The 18,417-nt window shown below is 44.9% G+C and overlaps 1 protein-coding gene across 1 annotated transcript in view; it reads left to right on the forward strand.

Moving 5' to 3' along the window:
- The first annotated feature begins 2,601 nt into the window (after positions 1-2,601).
- The window catches only part of MYH9 (myosin heavy chain 9), a 90,613-nt gene continuing 74,797 nt past the window's right edge, over positions 2,602-18,417 (forward strand). Inside the window, exon 1 of the mRNA XM_090043112.1 lies at positions 2,602-2,762. The gene's annotated coding sequence lies outside the window, so the exon portion shown is untranslated. The remainder of the gene's footprint in view (positions 2,763-18,417) is intronic.

Here is an 18,417-nt window from a genome sequence, read left to right on the forward strand (position 1 = left end):
TGAAGTCAATGAAGAGATTTTGTTTCATTTAATGGGAAGAGAATCAAGTTCTCAGATTCCTAAATAAATTATTACCTAAGAAAAATAATGACATAAACTGATTCCTGGAAAGTGCAGATCAGCACATGAAAATATAAGACTGGTAGAAGACTTTAAGGGATGCTGTCCCTAAAGCACTACCTTTTGTCATCCTTTAATTTCTTACTGTTTGATAATACTAAGAACACACCTTCGCTGACTACATGAATAACTTGTCTGCCTTCTCCAGTTCTCTAAAATCTGCTACTTTCCAAATCTGCAAAAAATTTCTCTTAATCTTGATTAACTACTTCCCTCTCTCTAATCTCTATTTACTCAGTCAACATGGAGGCAGTCTATTTGAGAAGAAGCTGTCCTGCATCTGTAACCTTTCTCCTTCTTGAAACATCACTGCCATTGATTATGCAGATGTGCCTGGTTCATTCTTGTCATGATTCCACTCCAATCTCCTTTGCAATTCTTTATCTCTGGAAGTAACCATTTTTCCACATCAAGATATGTCCTGTATAGAGCACTTCCCCTCTTCTCTCCCTTCCTCCCCTGCCCGCCCCCCAATTTAATTTCTGAGCACTCTTAGAATTACTATCTACATTCTTTTCATTCATCTCTATCTTTTACAGTACCAGTAATATACCCCTGATACTAAACTGTGCATATCTGTCACTGCCTTTCAGGACTTCTCTCATGCCACCCTTCCTGTCTTGACTGTGAAAACTTGCAGCTTGGTTTACAAATTCCTCCAAAGCAATCTTTCTGAGATGCAAGTGCTTCTCTTGGGCAAGAGATGCTTGCTCAAATGTATCTTCTTCATCTCTCTTAATTCATTTGTCAGTTGAAGACTTTCTTCTTTGTCTCTTCTGTTGGTACCTTTGACATTGCCTCCAGCTCTGGACTCTTTGTTGTCTGTTCCTACAAATCTGCCGACTTAACGTTTGAGTTACTAAGTGAAAGGGACCTCTTTATTTTTGCGTCTGTTATGTCATGTCACACATGCCAGACACTTGCACATTATACTAACCCTAAAAATTAAATCTTAAGTATCTAGGTAGGCTTCTGTAGTACCCTCTTCAGGAATGCTTCACTATCTTTTCTCGGTTCTCATCTTAGTTACCATATCACGTTGCCCCTCCTCTCTCCCATATCCCAGCCCTCCAAGCACAGGTAAGTCAAGATGGTTGTTGCTTGTGTTTTGTGCATGGATGCAGGAGGTGCTGACTGCTTTGCTTCACTTTCATCCATCTACCTGCCTGGTGTTTTGCGTTTGCTACCTTTGCTGTTTTCAAACATTGTTGCTTTGGAAAAGAAAGTTGCAAAGCCAACTTTCCTGCTCGTTCATCATGCAGAAAGATGGCTCTTGTGAGACAGGTCAGGTGCTGCTTCCCCTCCCTTTTTTTTGGGTGCATGATTTGGCAAGCTCCCCACAGGACTGAGAATATACCCCAGTGCTGCAAAATGCGTGGGAGGCTGCAAATGTGGACAAATTGGAGAGAGTCTGGTGGAGGGCAACAAAAATGGTGAGTGGCTTGGGGGACATGAGTTACAAGGAAAGACTGAGGGAACTGGGTTTACTTAGTCTAGAGAGGGGAAGACTGAGAGGGGACTTTAATAACAGCTTCAACTACCTGAACAGGGGTTCAAAAAAGAATAGAGCCTGTTCTCAGTGGTGGCAGGTGACAGAACAAGGAACAATGGTCTCAAGTTGCACCAAAGGAAATTTAGGTTAGATATTGGGAAGAATTTTATCACTAGGAGGTTAGTAAAACACTGGTTAACCAGAGAGGTTGTAGAGTCTCTCCACCCTTGGAGGTTTTCAAGACCCAGCTAGACGAAGCCTGGGCTGGGATGATCCAGTTGGGGGCTGGTCCTGCTTTGAGCAGGGGGTTGGACTAGATACCCCCGAGGTCCCTTCCAACCCTCATTTTCTATGACTATGAAATCTCCCAGCTGAGCTGGACAGAGCTGGTGAGTTAGATGCTGCCTAACCAAGGCTTGTGGACAGAGGTGATATATTTTATTAGACCAACAAGATTTTTGCAAAAAAAAATTTTTTTTTTAAATCTTTAATTGCAAGCTTTTAGGCACAAACACCTTTCATCAGGCATCAGCGGAAAGTGTGTAAAAATTCTGGGCAGAAATGAAAGTTCGTATTTCATAGGACTTGGGGTACTTGCAAAGCGCTGGGCGTGTGGCTGCCCAAGGCTAAGGGGTAGGGCAGGAGGCTGCACCCTGAACTAGCCCCTTCGGCTGGGGAAGCAGCCCCCGGCCTGCCCAGGGCAGGGCCCGCGCGGGGCATTGTGGGGCAGGTCGCACTTGCTCTCTCTCCCCCCGCGTGAGGCGTAGCTCCCCCTCTCCCGGAACTACCCCTGCTAGGTTCTCCGCCCCCCATTGGCTGCTCTGCCTGTTAATCTGCGAAGGAAAAGGGCGGAGCCAGGCCAAACCGGGGTTGGGCGGGCTACAAAAAGCGAGTGCCTCCCCCTGCCCGGTCTGATTGGCTGCGGTGGGGGACAACGGGCGCTCTCATTGGCTGTCGCGAGGGGAATGGGTGGGGCGTGTTTCTCGGGCCGCGGCGGCTCCACCCGGCTTGAAACCTCGCAGTGCCGGTGTGTGCGAGGCAGGCGGGTGGGCGCTGGGAGTCTGTGCGAGGCGCCGGCACTGAGGACGAGTCGCTCCCTGGCTAGAAGCAGCCGCCGCCGCGGCTTTCCCCTGCCGATCGCCGGACTCAGGTGACTCGCGGGCGGGCGGGCCCCGGAAACACGCGACCCCTTTTATTGATTTTTATGGTTGGCGCAGGCCGTGGCGGGCTGCGGTTGAGGCGGACGGGCGCCGTTTGATTTCCTCCGGAGCCACGCTGCTACTGCCTGGTGCCCTCTGCCCTCCTCTGGGTGCAGGGCCCGGGGCAGGCTTTGTTGGGATTGCATACTTAGGCGGTCTGATCCCTCCTTGTGACTTCCCTTTTTTCCCTTTCAAGTGCATCCAGGGGCGGCTCCTCCTTGTGTCCTCCCTAGCCAAGCAGGCTGCAGTCAGGCTGGGCTCCCAGGACCAGGCGAGGAGGGAGCAGGCAGCTGCCCATGTGATGGAGCCCCCCTGCTTTGAAGGTGTCCAGCTACTGGTGCAAAGGAGCTGCTGGTCCCTTAGCTGTGCCCCAGCCCTGCCTGTTGCCCCTCTTCTTGGAAGTAATGGGGGGGGGCTAAAGGGGGGAAGGGGTGAAAAAAAGGCCCGTTTGGCAGCTGTCAGGGTTCCAGCTTGAGTCACAGGCCAACAATCCTGCAACAGACATTGCAATGGGCTTGGCTTCCGCCCTCAGATCTTGACTTCCTCATTCAGTTTATTCTGTATCGTTGAGCCAGGAAAGAGAGAGCGAGCGGGGCGGAGGGAAGGGAGTGACGGGGCAAGATGAAGCTTGCAGTGCAAAATCTGGCAGATCCTGGGCTTTCATCCACCGCTGCTGCTCCAGCAGATGCAAGAAGAGTCTAGCTTCTCACAGCCTTGTTACCAGCCTGCCCCCACAGATGAGAAGAAAGTTGAGGAGCTTCCCAGCCCCAGTGGGTGGTGGGTTTGTACCCAGCATGTCGTTAATTGGGAGTTCTCATCTGCCTGGACACTGCTTGAATAAGCCTTAAAGCAATGAGTATAAGAGGGATGTTGTAGCTGTGATGGTCCAGTATTTAGGTGAGAGGTGAGGGTTTCTTAGGGTCATTTTTATTTTATTTTATTTTTTAATTGGACCAATTTATGTAGCTGGGATTGAGTTAAACAAGCTTTTGAATGCAAGACATTTTTCTTCAGGTCATCTGTTAGACAGGAGTTAGATGAGTCACCTGTTAACCAAGAAGACTTAGATAAGCTTTCGAATGCAAGACATTCTTCCTTGGGTCACCTGAGGAAGAAAGTCTTGCATTTTGAAAGCTTGTCTATAACTGTATCCCAGCGACATTAGTTAGTCCAATAAAAGATACCACCCTTAAAGTAATGCCACATTCTTTATAACACACTGCAGTTTTGATATGTTGGTCCAGAGGCAGCTGTCTCAGTGGCTGCTGAGCTTTTCTCTTCTTGGTATGTCTTCCCTTGCTGAATGATCTTTGTGCTTTATCTGCACTGCCTTCTCCTCAAGCTTTTCTTTCCCTTGTCCCAACTTCCTGAGCCGTGCCTCATTAGAGGCAGTGGGGGACAGAGCCTAGGCTCTTTCGAGTAGCACTGTACCTGAACAGCTTGTTGAAGTCATTGCATGCAGTAACGCATGATTTGTGCTGGAAAGCTGAACATCTTATCATTGAAAAGGGCCAAGCCCACAGGTCGTGATGCCCCTGCCCTTCTGTGGTAAAACATACAGGCTCATTTGCTTAAAGGTGTGGAAGCTTAATGAGCCGTAATTGTAAACTTGAAACATGCCTCATGAGCACTGGTCTCTTTAAATACGTTTTCTCAGAAGTAGTGACAAAGGTAACAGCAAGATAAATAGTTGCTGGCTCTGTAAAGGTGCTTTCTAACTTAGTCACAAGCTACCTGGTGACTAAGTTCACTTACCTTGGTCGTGCTAGTGAAAGCTGTAACCCTTGGTGCAGACCTGTATCAGCTTACCCTCCCTGTCTAGAGCAATAGCACTTGAATGTGGTATATGGATAAAATGAGATTAAGCGCCCCACTTGGCAGAAGCATTTAAGGCAACTTTGGGTGGAGGAGAAGGAGCTAATAAGTACAGGTGAATGGGGCTCTTTTAGTATTTAAGAGCCTTGAAGTTCAGGATAACTGAGAGGGCCCTAGTAGGCACAGGGCGCTATCTGCCATCTTGCCACATGAAACTGTCTATAAATTGCTTTGGAAGTGGCAGTACAACTTGCTTTTCATTCTGTCAAGTTTCTCATCTCCTGAAGCTGTCTATAATTGCGTTTCTGTCCCTGGTGCCTGCTTGAAGTAATCCGTCAAGTAATGCTGTGCATAGTCGAAGGTTGGTGCTGCACACAGAAAAATCTTTCTTCTGTCTTAGGATGGACTTGGTTAACTTACAGTACTTCTGTGAAGGCAGGTGTAGAGTAGCAAATGGCAATTGAGTATAGATGCCAGATTAACATCTATGAAATGTCTGCGCCCTTCAGACTAGGCATGGCCAGTACAAAGTTCTGTTTTTTGTGTAGCATGTCATCTTCCTTGACATCTTGCTAGGAGCTGATGATATTGAAGTTTTCTAGAGAAGAGGAGTCATGCTTAAATTTGCCTGGCCACACAACACGCACCTATTCATTATAAACAGGATGACTGATGATGATTTTTTTTCTCTTGCTTCAAAGGATCTGACTGCTTATTACAGCAGTATTGTGTAGCTTGTCAGTAGGAGTAATCTTTTGCTCACTTCCTGTCTCAAGTCAGTCCTCTAAAAAAGCCTAGATCCTTGCCAGTTTAACATTTTTATTCCTTAGGACAAGAGGGAGAAACAGTCAGAAATTGCACCAATTGCCTATCCTCAAATGAGTGCAAGAGAATGCAGTGTTGTATCTAAACTTAAATGATAAAGCAGCATTATTTAACTAATGAAAACGCCAAGAAATGATTTGTCCGCAGTGTCATTTTGGGGAGGGCTCCATATTTCAGACAGAGTCATTTATGCGCCATCTTAAGAGTTAGTTTGGCTGGTGTTATTTAAGGAAAAAAAGCCAGTGGCTGACTGTTTAGTGCTCAAACTCTGAGACAGGTGGCAGCTCTAGTATTTGTCTGGAGTTGAAAGTGTGTCTAATGTGCTCAGCGTAGTCGGAAGCTGCAGGTGTTCAAATCTGTTCAGAGCAGTCAGGCGTAGTGGATAATGCAAATACTTGGCATCTGATTGCTGGGGCCTACTGTGAATGCTGCAATGAGCAGCCTAAGCGCATGAAGCACTCACCTTATTGGTTTGGCTGGAAACACTTCACGCTAGAAGCTCGCAGGCTAGTTCTCTTCTGAGCTGTACCCACAAAGCGGATGTACGTTTTGTGGTTGGAAAAAAAAGTGAGATTTGAAGCTGCCATAGGGTCTACAGTAGATTGAAATGTAAACTAGAGGAGGTGTCTGGTTCATGACTGGAAATACCAAAAATAGCTAGAAGAGAAAGAAGTGGGGATAATTTCTCTTGATCCCGCTGCATCTAATCTGTCCACTTCTGACTCCAACAAATTATGTTGGACTGTTCGATATTGGGAGCCTAGTTAATCTTTTCCCCCTCTGCGTCTTGTTCAGGGTTATGTCACCGAGGAATCTCTACCCTTAATAGGGTGAGATCAGACAATGGACCCATTGGAGGTACAGGCACTCTTATAGTTAATCTAGGATTTATTAGAATGAAGAAGTAACATTTCTGCAAGGCAGAAATTCAGCTTCAGGTTATCAGAAAACACGGACAAGCTCACTAACAGTTTAAGTTAATTTCAAGGGCTTCACACTGATATGAACCTCCTCAAAAGCGGCTTGCATATTGTGACTGACTGTAGGACTGCATACGTTATTCATTGTACTTGCAGTACTTAATAAGAAAAGATGCTAGATAACATTTGAGGACTATCTCTGGCTTCTAGGAACAAGATATTTAGGCTCTGTTTACTTGATATTTGTTTCCAGTGTAAAAATGTATGTACAGACTGTTGCAACGCATGCTAAGTTTTAGGGAAATTTGTCATGCCTCACGTGCCATCTTGGTAACGTCTTGTGGTTTAGGACAAAACTATAAGAGCGCAGGATTGCCTGCGGCAACATTGTTTTGTGTTAGCAATCAATTTAGCTGCATGGTGATTTTTGGGGTGACTTTGCATCACAAGTATTTTTCAGTCTTAGCACACCAGCCAGTGGGACTGATTCAGTTTTCTGATGCAAAAGCACGTGGAAACAACTAACTTGGTTCAAATAGTGTGCCCTGAGACAGCAATACAAATGCAGCCCCTGGACGTTATTGCAGCCGGATTTGTCCTGGCAAGTGGAGTACGTTAACTCCAGGATTGTGTTAATTTCTGGTCCACGTTTAATTATGGCTTCTTCCTTTCATGCAGACTTTCTTTTAGTGTCTGGGAAATTGCGCTGAGTTCCCAAAACAGTAATCTTTTCAACATTTGTTTCATGTAGCTTTCGTAGAATACTGGCGGCCTCTCCATGCCTGAGTTGATGCCTTCCCAGATTCCTTCTGCTGCGCACCCAAGGTCCCTGCTTTCAGTCCCTCCTTGTTAAACTGTTACTATTGCAGGCAGCACACTGCTTTCTTGAGCATCCTTAAAGAGAAACAACAGGCTTAGTAACTTTTCATTAATGACACAAGGATTAATGTAATTATCAGTTATATCAGGAGATGGTTATTTATGCTTCATACCCTGTCATCTTCATTGTCTAAGTACACAAAGTTGGAAACAATATTTTGGATTAGTATGTCCAGGTTAGTTTGAATTTGCCGTGTGGACAGGCAGTGTACATGCATTAATGTTGGATGAAGAGAGGTAACATATAATATGGACTTGCGTACTCTGCCCATTACTCCATGAATTCCCATGAGCTTTGTGTTTCCTCTAGCTGTACACGTAGGATAAAAGATTCATCTTTCTTTTAAAAGCACTGTAGGGTGGAGTGTGTCCCCCCCTTTATAATGTACATAGCTGTTCTTCTAAAGGAGAGTTGAGAGCTGCTTAGAGTGCCTTTAATAAACTGAAATTAATGAACGATGTGTTGTGGGATCTTAAGAGCATGGGAGGATCTTTATAATTCTGAATACTGCTACCTATCGAGAGCTACCATTTTACTGAGCAGCTCGGTAGGAAATGCGTTCTGATGTATGTTGAGACACAGGAACTGCAGGTCTCATTTGAATGCATGCAAAACAGATATTCGGCGTGCTGAGGAAAGAGAATTCTTTAGTTTAGAGGCAACTTACAATTTAGCGTTGCCAATTTCAGGCATTCTGACACTCAAAATGCCACTGGTCTATCGGGCAGTTTCCTGTTCAATCTAAGATTAACGTACGCTCTTGTCGTGGCTTGCTTCGTTGAGACTTAATAGCCTTATTACTCCAGCCAATCTTTAAATTGTATTGTACCTATCTTTGGGTAAAGACCCAAGGTGCATCAGAAGATAGGTGCAGGAGACTTAAGTGGTTTGATTTCTTGAGCGCAGGCCACTTATGCCTGAACAAGGGATACTTTCTTTAGCCAGTCTGACTGGTTTTAGTGGTATGCTGGGTGCTGCTTTGTGAGAGTAGTTTGGAGTCGCTGAACTGACTTTCTACAGCAGCCCTTGAAACATGATTGTGGAGTTTTAGTTTTGCCCTCTGAAATGTAATTTAAAGTTGTTTGTTAAACTCTCACAAATATGAAGTTACACCAGTTTATAGACAATTACTTATTTCTCAGATGTTTAGGATGAGAGAGAGATGAGGCTGTTAATCCTCATATCTGCATAACAACTTTCACATATGGGTCTTAATAGCCTTGTGTCTGGGTTGGATTAAAATTCAGTAACTTTTGAAAATTAAATTTTATTTAATAACTAGGCTCTTTCCAAATTTAAATTGGACACATGATTCTTCTTATTTTTTTTAATCTCTTTATGCTGGCAACATATATTAAATCTTAAACTAGTTTAATATAAGTGATTGCTACCAAACTTACTTTTTTTGGAGTCTAACTGCTGAATTGGAGGCAGTTTCTAGCCAAATGTCCGGAACTAGTCTTGTTAAACTGCTAAAAATGCTTTGGAGAACATATTTTGCAGATGGAGAAAATATTTTCTTTCTTTCGGTTCTGATTAGATCATTCAAGGTTGAGAAAACAGTTGGCAGTTAAAATCAGGAAAGCTTGTGTAGGTCTTCAATCTGTCAATGAAGATGAAGTCCAAGAGGATGAGATCCAGGAGTTCTAAAGGCTTGAACAATTGGTTCAATTCACTAACATTTATTCAAACTGTTTCAATAAATGTTTTGTGATCGTGTTGGGTATAATTTAATGAATTCCAGGTCCATCTGAATACAGCTTAACACAAATTGCAAGTAAATGATTTAGTAATTAGAAAAGGCATTGTTCATCATTTTTTCTAAAATAGAAAGAAGATCTGGATAAATGAATATTAAGATGTATAACATTAAAGGAGATGTGCCTAGATGCATTGGCACTTCTGCTAACCAGGAATTTGCAGAATTAATGTAAAAGTTATATTTAGTAGGAAATCATCATGAAAGTCAACTTTGCCTTTTAAGAAAATGACTTAAGAGTACATGGAAAGTAAAATTTCATTTTGATTGCATTTGATATTGGGTTGTTTTTGTTTTTTTAATCAATCTTCTGTTCAGCAGGTTATATTACATCATGTACATTTAATAGCAGATCATAAAAGCTTGAACTGGTTTTGCAAACAGTGAAATATTTATATACCTCCATGACCTAGAGGTTTTTGTGCAGGTGTACCTGAGCTTGCAGTTGGCATACATAATGTACAACAAGCACTATAAAATATCTGTTACTCTGTTTAAATAACATTGCTCATCTTACTTCAGCACTATGAGCGGCTAGAACACAGGTGAGTTAGACTAAATCAGTGGTTCTCAACTTATTTGGCCCCATGATTCGGGCACGCCGTTAGTTCGCATGCTGGGTCTAGTGTAGGATGTGCCTGCGGTTGTAATCTGGCACATTGGCTCAGCCTCTCACCTGTGTCCAGTATGATCTAGCACACCAGGCTGTCATCTGACATGTAGGGCTTCCCTGTGGGTCCAGGAATTTGGAATTGGGAGAGCAGCAATTAACACTGCTATTGCTTACTGACTGCAAAGTTTCCAGACCTGTGAGGAGACCCACAGCCCAGATGACATGGCTCTGCAAGCTGCAGCTGGCCCACAGGCTGGAGGTTGAGCATGCCTGGACTAGTGTCAAGTCTTTGCTTCAAGGCGCTCATCAGCTAAAGGAGGCAGAGGAGTGACAAAAATGCTTTTCTCCATGTGAATTGTTCTCAAGCATTGAGGAATGCTAGAGAATATCCTCCTTCAAGTGGAAGGTATTAGACTTGGGGTGCACCGATAAAGATGTTATTGGCTGATCCCAATAGCCAATTACTAACTAGTCATATTGGCCAATACTGGTCCAGTAGCTGCTTTACAGGAATGCATCCTGGCAACTTGGAAAGCAGCCTCCTGCCATTAAGTCTGTGGGGGGGAAGGGGCATGGACATGAAGCAGAGAGAGGCCCCCGTGGTGCAGGGACTGCGGCAGCTGCTGGGCAGTGAATGAGACCCGGGTTTGCAGGGCAGAGCTGTAGGCAGCTCATATGGGGGTGTTGATGGGGAGGGGGGTGGCTCACTGCTGCTGCGTACACCCCCGGGGGTGGAATGGGGGGCATGTGCCTCCCTGGTTTTGTGTGCAGGGTGAGGGTGGGCTGCCTGCTGTGGGCTTGTGGCCCAGAGACTGTGCTGGCCTCTTCCCAGAGATGGGGCTGCACTTATGGAGGGTGGGGGTAGGGCAGGTGACAGAGGCAGTAGGGGGGTTGTGGAGCTATGGCAACCCCCACCCCCCGTAGCCACCCCTCCCAGCGCCGCCACTGCTGCAGGTCACTCACCCTGTGCACAAATCGGGGAGGAGAGAGCCTGAGGGTGCGTGCAGCTGCGGGGAGATGCCCCCTGGATGACCTGCCTGCACTGCAGGCACCACAGCTCTGCCCTGCACTCTGCCTCGGGGTCACATTCACTGCCCTGGCTGACTAGTGCCTGCCCCACTCCCTCCCTCACCATGGGGGCCTTGATCTGCCCCCCAAAGACTTAGCAGCTGGACACTGCTCTCCAAGCTGTTGGGTGGCATTCCTGGCCACATGCGTGCTGTGGCTGCGTGTATGCACACAGCATTTATCAATGACATTATTGGCCAAAAAAAGCCGATTGCTAATAGTGTTAATTTACCTGTTATTGGTGCCGATCTGATGCGGACCAGTGCACTTTTATATATTAGACAATTTCTGAAATTCTAAAAGATCAAGCGATGCTTATTATATGCATAGTTTATCCTTTTTCTTTTCTTTTTTCTTTTCTTTTAGCAAGAACATATTTGACACAGAGTATGTAGCAAGAGATGAGGTGGGGAGAGAAGAAATTTCATTAGAAATATGAAGTAGGCAGGGAAGGGTGCAGTGAGCAAGGAAAGTCTTAACGTAGAAAAATGAAATAAAAATGGCCAAGTGTTCCCATACCTGTAGGGAGATGGATAAGTAAGTATGCAGGGAGGCATGTAAGGCCTTTGTGTTGGATTATTGTGATTACAGTAAGTATATTTAAGAGTCTTGACCTCCATCATGAACTTGGTATGTATAGATGATGAGATGGTTTTCACCATAGCCTCATTGGAAGCTACTGTGGTTGTTTCCTTGGCCAGAAAGGGCCAGAGACCCCTTTGGTGGTTACTTCTGCTTTCAAAAGGTAGTCTCCCACTGACTGTTTGCATATGAACTGGTTGTTGGAAATCAAAACTGAAGCCCCTAACCAGGCCTTATCTTCACTGTGGTTTTTGTCACGCTATGCAGATTCTATCAATGATCCATCTGAGCTACTTGGAAAAAGAATCTTTTATATGTGCCTGCTTTCTTTCCTCTATTGACAGAAAATACAAATGTATAAATTATTGATTTGAGAGGCAAGTTCTCCAATGTGACTGTCCCATCCAGTTGCTCGATGTGAAAACAAGAATGACTCTTTATGGCTTCTTTCATTTCTTGGAGATCTCAGAACAGCAGAGACTCACCGTGCCTGAAGAAGGGTGATTTATGCCTGAAAGCTTGCAAAAAGCTATTTCCCAGCTACTCCACTGGTCTAATAAAAGATTTCACATCTACCCAAAGAAGCTTGCCTGTTTATGGCTGTAATCTCTCTTTTTCTGGTATGATATTGTACCCTAGTTGGAAGCAAGAACTAAAACTCAGCTCCCACTGTGTCCTGTAACACAAGGAAACAATATACCTTTTAGAGGACTGCAAGCCCTAGGAGAATTTCTTTTATTCTTTTGAAGCACCCCGAAAACCCTGACTTGATTAGGTCTAAGACTGTCTTATTAACCTAAAGGCAGTGTGTTAGGGAAGAGATGGGAAGTGACCTTGAGATAAGGAGTATGAACTAAAACGCTGAAAAAACCCTTCCTCCTTCTCATGGAGTGTCCCTGAGGAATTCTGCATATCTGATCAAAACTCTTGCAGCTCACAGTCTCCTGGGGCAAGTCTTCCAGCAAAACAGCTTGAGCGGCAGGGATGGGCTGCAGCTTTCTAAACTGCTGCTGTCTCCTTAAGTGGGATTACTCCAGTGAGTGGTCACGAAGAATGTGCTCTCCCCCTGGAATGTTTTCCTTGTGGGCATGCTGTCTCCGGGAGAGGAATTCTCTCCTCTGCTGAGAAGGCATGTACTGTACATGCATTAATGAGAAACAACAGTTGCAGAAAGGATATTATGCAGGATTATAAACTTGGAATACATATTCCAAGCAAACGGTGTTGGGAGGCTGCCAGGCGACATTTGCTGTTCTAAAAATTGAACTTGAATTCAACACAAGGGTGCACCTCCCCTGGGAGCAGCAGTTGGTTTTTCCAGTGCCTGTAAAGCCTCGTTAGGCTCGATACCCAGAGACACAATGCAGTTCACAGGGTTGGTCTTCCTGCAGGCAGGAGGTGCGATTTTGCTGCGTTTGTCGGCCTGGCCTCATTAGCTGTAATTTAGTTAGCTCTGGTAGCTTTAGCAGTGAAGCCACTGGAGCATGTATGTGCCTGTGTTTTACAGCCCATGTTGATGCCCGTGCCACTGCATCGTTACCTGAGTGATTTTAAACCAGTAGCGCTCCATGTTTCGGCCCCACAGGGCCAGGTGAGTGGCATGGGGCCAGGTGGGCCTGATCTAGTGCACAGGGCCATAGCCTGCAGAGTTCCTCAGACTTGTGGGAGTCCAGTCCTGGGGGCCTGATCTGGCTCTCAGACCAAGGGTTGAGCCGCCCCTGTAATGCTAGTTTGGGTATGTTTGGTCATGCTGTCTCTGCATCACCTGATTCCAGCGTGGCGAGAGCCTTCGTTCCAATAGCATTTAGTTTCTGATGGCAGGCAAGGCAACTGTTGCAAGCCCCATTTTTAATTTGTAATCGTAGTCTTACCATTCATTGTACTTTGTGGTTCTTAGGATTTGCCACTGAAAGCTCCAGTATCGTAAATCAAGAGTGGTGGACTCTATGCTAGAGTATGGGAGTTCTGCTTCCTGGAGTTACCAGATTATGTTTGGGATTAGACTAAGAGACTTGTCTGGGTGGTCATGTAGAAGCATTTACCTTGCATTTGCCAAGCTGGAGACCTATAAAGATAAAACCTCCTAAGGCAAAAAGTCCCTTTCAGTTCGCTCTTTCTTTCTCTTCTTTCTTTCTCTCCCATTTGTGCTTATCTTAGTCATAGGCCAATTCACATGTGTGTATTAAGTGCTAACTATATACCGTGTTGAACACACACATTCCTTGTTGCTTTCTTTCTGAGGGACCTCTGTAGGAGGAGGGCACTCTAATGCTGGATATGCCTTAATTCAGAGGTTCCCAAACTTTTTCTTATTGCGTACTCCCTTCCAGGTTTACCAGCTGCCCAGGTAGCCCTCCCAGCATGAATTTTTATATTTTTAACCTTTTAAATGCCAGTTGCTGTTATAATGCAAATTAAATCCACCATTACACAATTTCTTCTGCATGTACCACCTCCCCCCTCCCCCCCCCCCCCGAGATGTCTTGCCTACCCCCAGGGATATGCGTCCCACAGTTTGGGAACCCCTGCCTTAATTTACAGTCGATTAAATGTGGCAGCTTGCAAGTCTGGGCAATAATACAATCAAACTGAATTTGCAACAATAACTGCCAGCCGTCTGCATTCCAGTTGTGAAATTGCTCTGTCTTTGTATGAGTCAGGATGTAGCTAGAAAGGAAGGGAACACCAGTAATGACTACTGTGAATCTTAAGTAAAAGCTCAGCTGGGAAGAATGGGACAACTCCCTCGATTGGAAGATGAGCATAGTTCAGTATCATTCAGTCTAAGGAGTATCGGGATGAAATGCCTGCCTCGACCCCTGCTGTGGTGGTCAGCATTACGTAATGGGGGCAGCGAGTTATGATTTTTGGCTTTGTCTCCAGTATCAGGCATAGGATTACAGGGCTGGAAGGGACCTAGAGAGGCCGTCTTGTCCACCACTCTCCCCCTGCACTCCTTCCCACACCAAGGTAGGAGCAACTACATCTTGACTATTTCAGTGCCTTGTTATCATTACAGTTAGAAAACTTTCTCCTAGCATCTAACCCAGTGGTAACTAACCTGCTGCATGTGTGCTACTAGTGGTATGGGAGGCCAGTATGTCTGGCACATGAGCTCTAGGTGTTGAGCTGAAGGGGCGTTGGCAATGGGAGTTGGAGTGGCATTTGGGGGAGGGGTTGAGAGGTTGGGTTTGGTGCCGGCTTGAGAGTTTGGGCCCAAGGGAAGTGCAGGAGTAGGTGCTGCCAAATTTGGTGTTGCCACATCACGTTGGTGATGGGATTCAGAGGCACTGGGCAGCAGTGGTGGCTGATTTATTAGAGTGGCACTGTGTATTATACATTGGACTTAAATGTGAAATGCTGGCTAAAAAAGGCTGACCCGTGCTGTCCCTTGGTGTAGTTTAAGCCCATTACTAATTGGCCTTTCCCCATTGGGTGTGGGGAACAACTTGTCTTTTCATAGCATCCTTTTACATGTTTGGAGACTGTTATCATGTAGTCTTTTTTTTTTAGACTAAGCAAACCCAGTTCTTTCCAGCTTTCCTCACAGATCATGCTTTCTAGACCTCTGATCACTTTTGTTCATCTTTTCTGGGCTCTCCAGTTGGTCTACATCAGGGGTCAGCAGGGTTTTTGGGCACAATGGCAAAAATACCTGCAACCTCAACTTGTAAGATGTTGATGTGCTAGGGGCGGATGATGGAGGAGCCACAAGGGGCCTGATCCTTGTTGTGGCAGTGCAGCCCTGGCCTCTTCCCCGCTGTCCACCCTGAGGTGTGTGTGCCGTGCTCTGGCACCCGTGCCAGGGGTTGCCTACCCCGGTCTACATCTTTCTTGAAGTGTGGCATCTAAAAGTGGATACTGCTGAGGCTTTGTCAGTGTGAATCATAGTGGAAGGATTACTTTGCATGTCTTACATCTGACACATTTGTATCCTGTACCTTCTAGTAGAGTTTGTCTCCCTGCCCCCCAACTCCCCAATACAACATTGATTTGTATTTCGTTTGTGATTCACTATAGGCCCTAGATCCTCTCCTGCATAGCAGTTGCCCAGCCTGTCATTCCCCAGTTTGTATTTGTACAATTGATTATTCCTACCAAAGTGTAGTATTTTGCATGTTCTCGTTATTGAATTGCATTTTATTATTTCTTCTTCTTTTTCTGGTTTGCCTTGGTCATGTTGAATTCCAGTCAGGGTGGATAAAAATCAATGATTATTTTTTTTTTTTTTTTAAGGAAAAAGATAAGATTTTTTTAATATAAATTGGATATTTTTTTTATTTAAAATTGATTTTAAAAAGTTTTTATTTAAACTATAATTATTTCCCTTTTTTCAAAGTAAAACAGCTTAAAATTAAACTTTTAATTTTAGCATTAATTTAATTAAACTTTAATACAGCATAGGCTAAGGTATACATTTTATTGTGATCTGTTAAAATCATTTAAATAAAATGCGTTGAGTCGATGAGTCTCTACAAAAAACTCTGGAGTGAAAGACTGATTCTTTTTTGTTTTACCCCCCCCATTCATATGTACAATCTGAGGTCAAGCTTTAAAATTTTGCCACAATTTTATGTATTAGTCCAGTGGTCTCCAACTTTTTAAAGTAGGAGATCAGTTTTGGCATTTAAAAGCAACCCGAGATCTACTGTACACTCACACCACTCTTCATCACCCCTTCTCTCCTCCTGCCCGTGATCCAGCAGGTGAGTCTGAGGGGAGGAGGGGGAGAGTTTGAGGCAGAGGGAGGAAAAAATTATTTGGGGGGTGCACCTCCCCAGCAGGTAAGTCCCATCCAGCTGGGGCCTCACTAAACTTACCCCTGCTCCTGCCTCTGCTGCACTGCCCCCCACTGCAGGGGCCTCTGTCTAGCTTGCTCCTCTTCCCTCCTCCATGGACTGCCCTACTGGGCTGGGGTGTGCACGTGTATGCATGCGGGCACTCAGCCCCCAACCCCAGCTTTGGGTAGGCTCCACGATCTACTGCAAGAGGCTCCAAGATCTTACCAGTGGATTGAGATCCACTGGTTAGTGACCACTGTATTAGAGCCTTGACTCTGCAAGGGATGCAGGGACTCATACATGACATGTGTCCTCCCCACCCCCTCCTCCCATCAACACTTACAACTCCATACAGCTGCCAGGCCCTAGCTCCTGCTGGACTGCAGCCTCACCCCAAGCCCCATCATCAGCACAGAAATCTGTGAGGGCATGTGCCCTCGCCCCCACTTCCTTCCCCCATGTGTCTCCTATGCAGGGACTATACTACTGGATGCAAATATTAGTTAAGTCATCATGGATGTTGGAACCTGGCCTCTTGACTCCCAGCAGATACTCGGATACGATCATGTGTATTCCTTGAACCCACCTGGATGTTATCAGACTCCTGTTTTATTTTCTCTTCTTAAGCTGTGTGTATCTTAACTCTCAGATTATGAATATTTGTGATTCTGCACCTGTTAGGTAGGTTTATTCTTTAGCTCATGGAAAAACAACCATCTGCTCAGTAACTACTACCCCCTTGCTTCTGAATAGTTCTGGGTATTTCAGTTAAATGGCCTTTCTTAGTCCATTTGCATTACATACAGAAATGTAAGCATGAACTTTTCAAGTGCTCAGTCCATGTCTTTTTAAACTACAGTACTGCAGCATGCGAAGCCAGGGATCACAATAGCAGAAAGCATGGATTGTTATACACCTGGTTTGTAGACTTAGGAAATGCTTGTACCAAATCTACTTTAAAACTGTATTTAATTGTAAATCAACATGTTTTAGTTGTTATATCAACCAACAAAATAGACCTTTCTTTTAAAAACCAACAAAATATACAGTGGGAAAGTTGATTTGAAAAAAAAAAATACATGAGGCTTATGACTTGCTGATTTAAATCAGTGATTTATATGGACTCAGTTGAATTCTGATTCTAATCCTGTCGTCTTAAGTGCTTGCAACCTTTCCTAGTTTGGTGTAGTTTGTAAACTTTTAAGTGTAGTTACTATTAATCATCCAAGTAATTCTCAAACATTCAGAGCGGGGAACAAAACATCCATTAAACACAGGTCATGGTGCAGTCTGGTTTTTATGATGGCGTTACAAGATAGGATAGATAAATTGGAGGATCGGACCAAAAGAAATCTCCTGAGGTTCAGCAAGGACAAGTGAGTGCAAATTCCTGCACTTAGAACAATCCCATGCAGTGCTACAGGCTGGGGATCGAATGGCTAAGGAGCAGCTCTGCAGAAAAGGACCTGGGGATTACAGTGGACAATAAACTGAGTATGAGCCAACAGTGTGCCCTTGTGAAGAAAGCTAACAGCATACTGGGCTGCATTGGTAGATGTGTTGCCAGCAGGTCAAGGGAAGTGATTATTCCCCTCTATTCAGGACTGCTGAAGCCACATCTGGAGTACTGTGTTCAGTTTTGGGCCCCCCGCTACAGAAAGGATGTGGACAAATTGGAGAGAGTCTAGTGGAGAGCAGCAAAAATGGTTTGGGGGCTGGGGCACATGTCTCATGAGGAGAGGCTGAAGGAGCTGAACAGAAGAGAAGACCAAGAGGGGGATTTAATAGCAGCCTTCAGCTACCTGAATGGTGCTTCCAGAGAGGACACAGCTCGACTCTTTTCAGTGGTGGCAAATGACAGAACAAGGAGCAGCTATCTCAAGTTGCAGCAAGGGAGGTTAAGGTTAAATAGTAGGCAAAACTAGTGGGGTAGTGAAGCACTGGAACAAGTTACCTAGAGAGGTTGTGGACTCTCTACCCTTGAAGGTTTTTAAGACCTGGGTAGACAGATCCTTGGCTAGGATGATATAGTTTGGGCTGGTCCTGCTTTGAGCAAGGGGTTGGACTAGCTGACCTCCTGAGGCCCCTTCCAACCCTCATTTTCTGTTCTAATTTATAAAAATATTGAAGAATGCCAGAGCCAGGAGAATATCCTGTGGAACCTCCCCTTTAATACATCCGTCTAGTTTCAGTGATAACTACTGCTCTTTAAATTTGGCTTTCCAGCTGTGTGTACATCCACTTTTCCCCATGGTTTCATCTCTATCACTCAGTTGGCTACGAACACCATATGAGATGTTCAGCATCCTACGTCTGATTTACTGTAGTAGTTCTCACTCTCTTTTTAGATTCAAGGCAGCCCT

The sequence above is a fragment of the Crocodylus siamensis genome, chromosome 4, assembly GCF_052110815.1.
Source record: "Crocodylus siamensis isolate JL-2025a chromosome 4, ASM5211081v1, whole genome shotgun sequence".
Taxonomy (NCBI): Eukaryota; Metazoa; Chordata; order Crocodylia; family Crocodylidae; genus Crocodylus; species Crocodylus siamensis.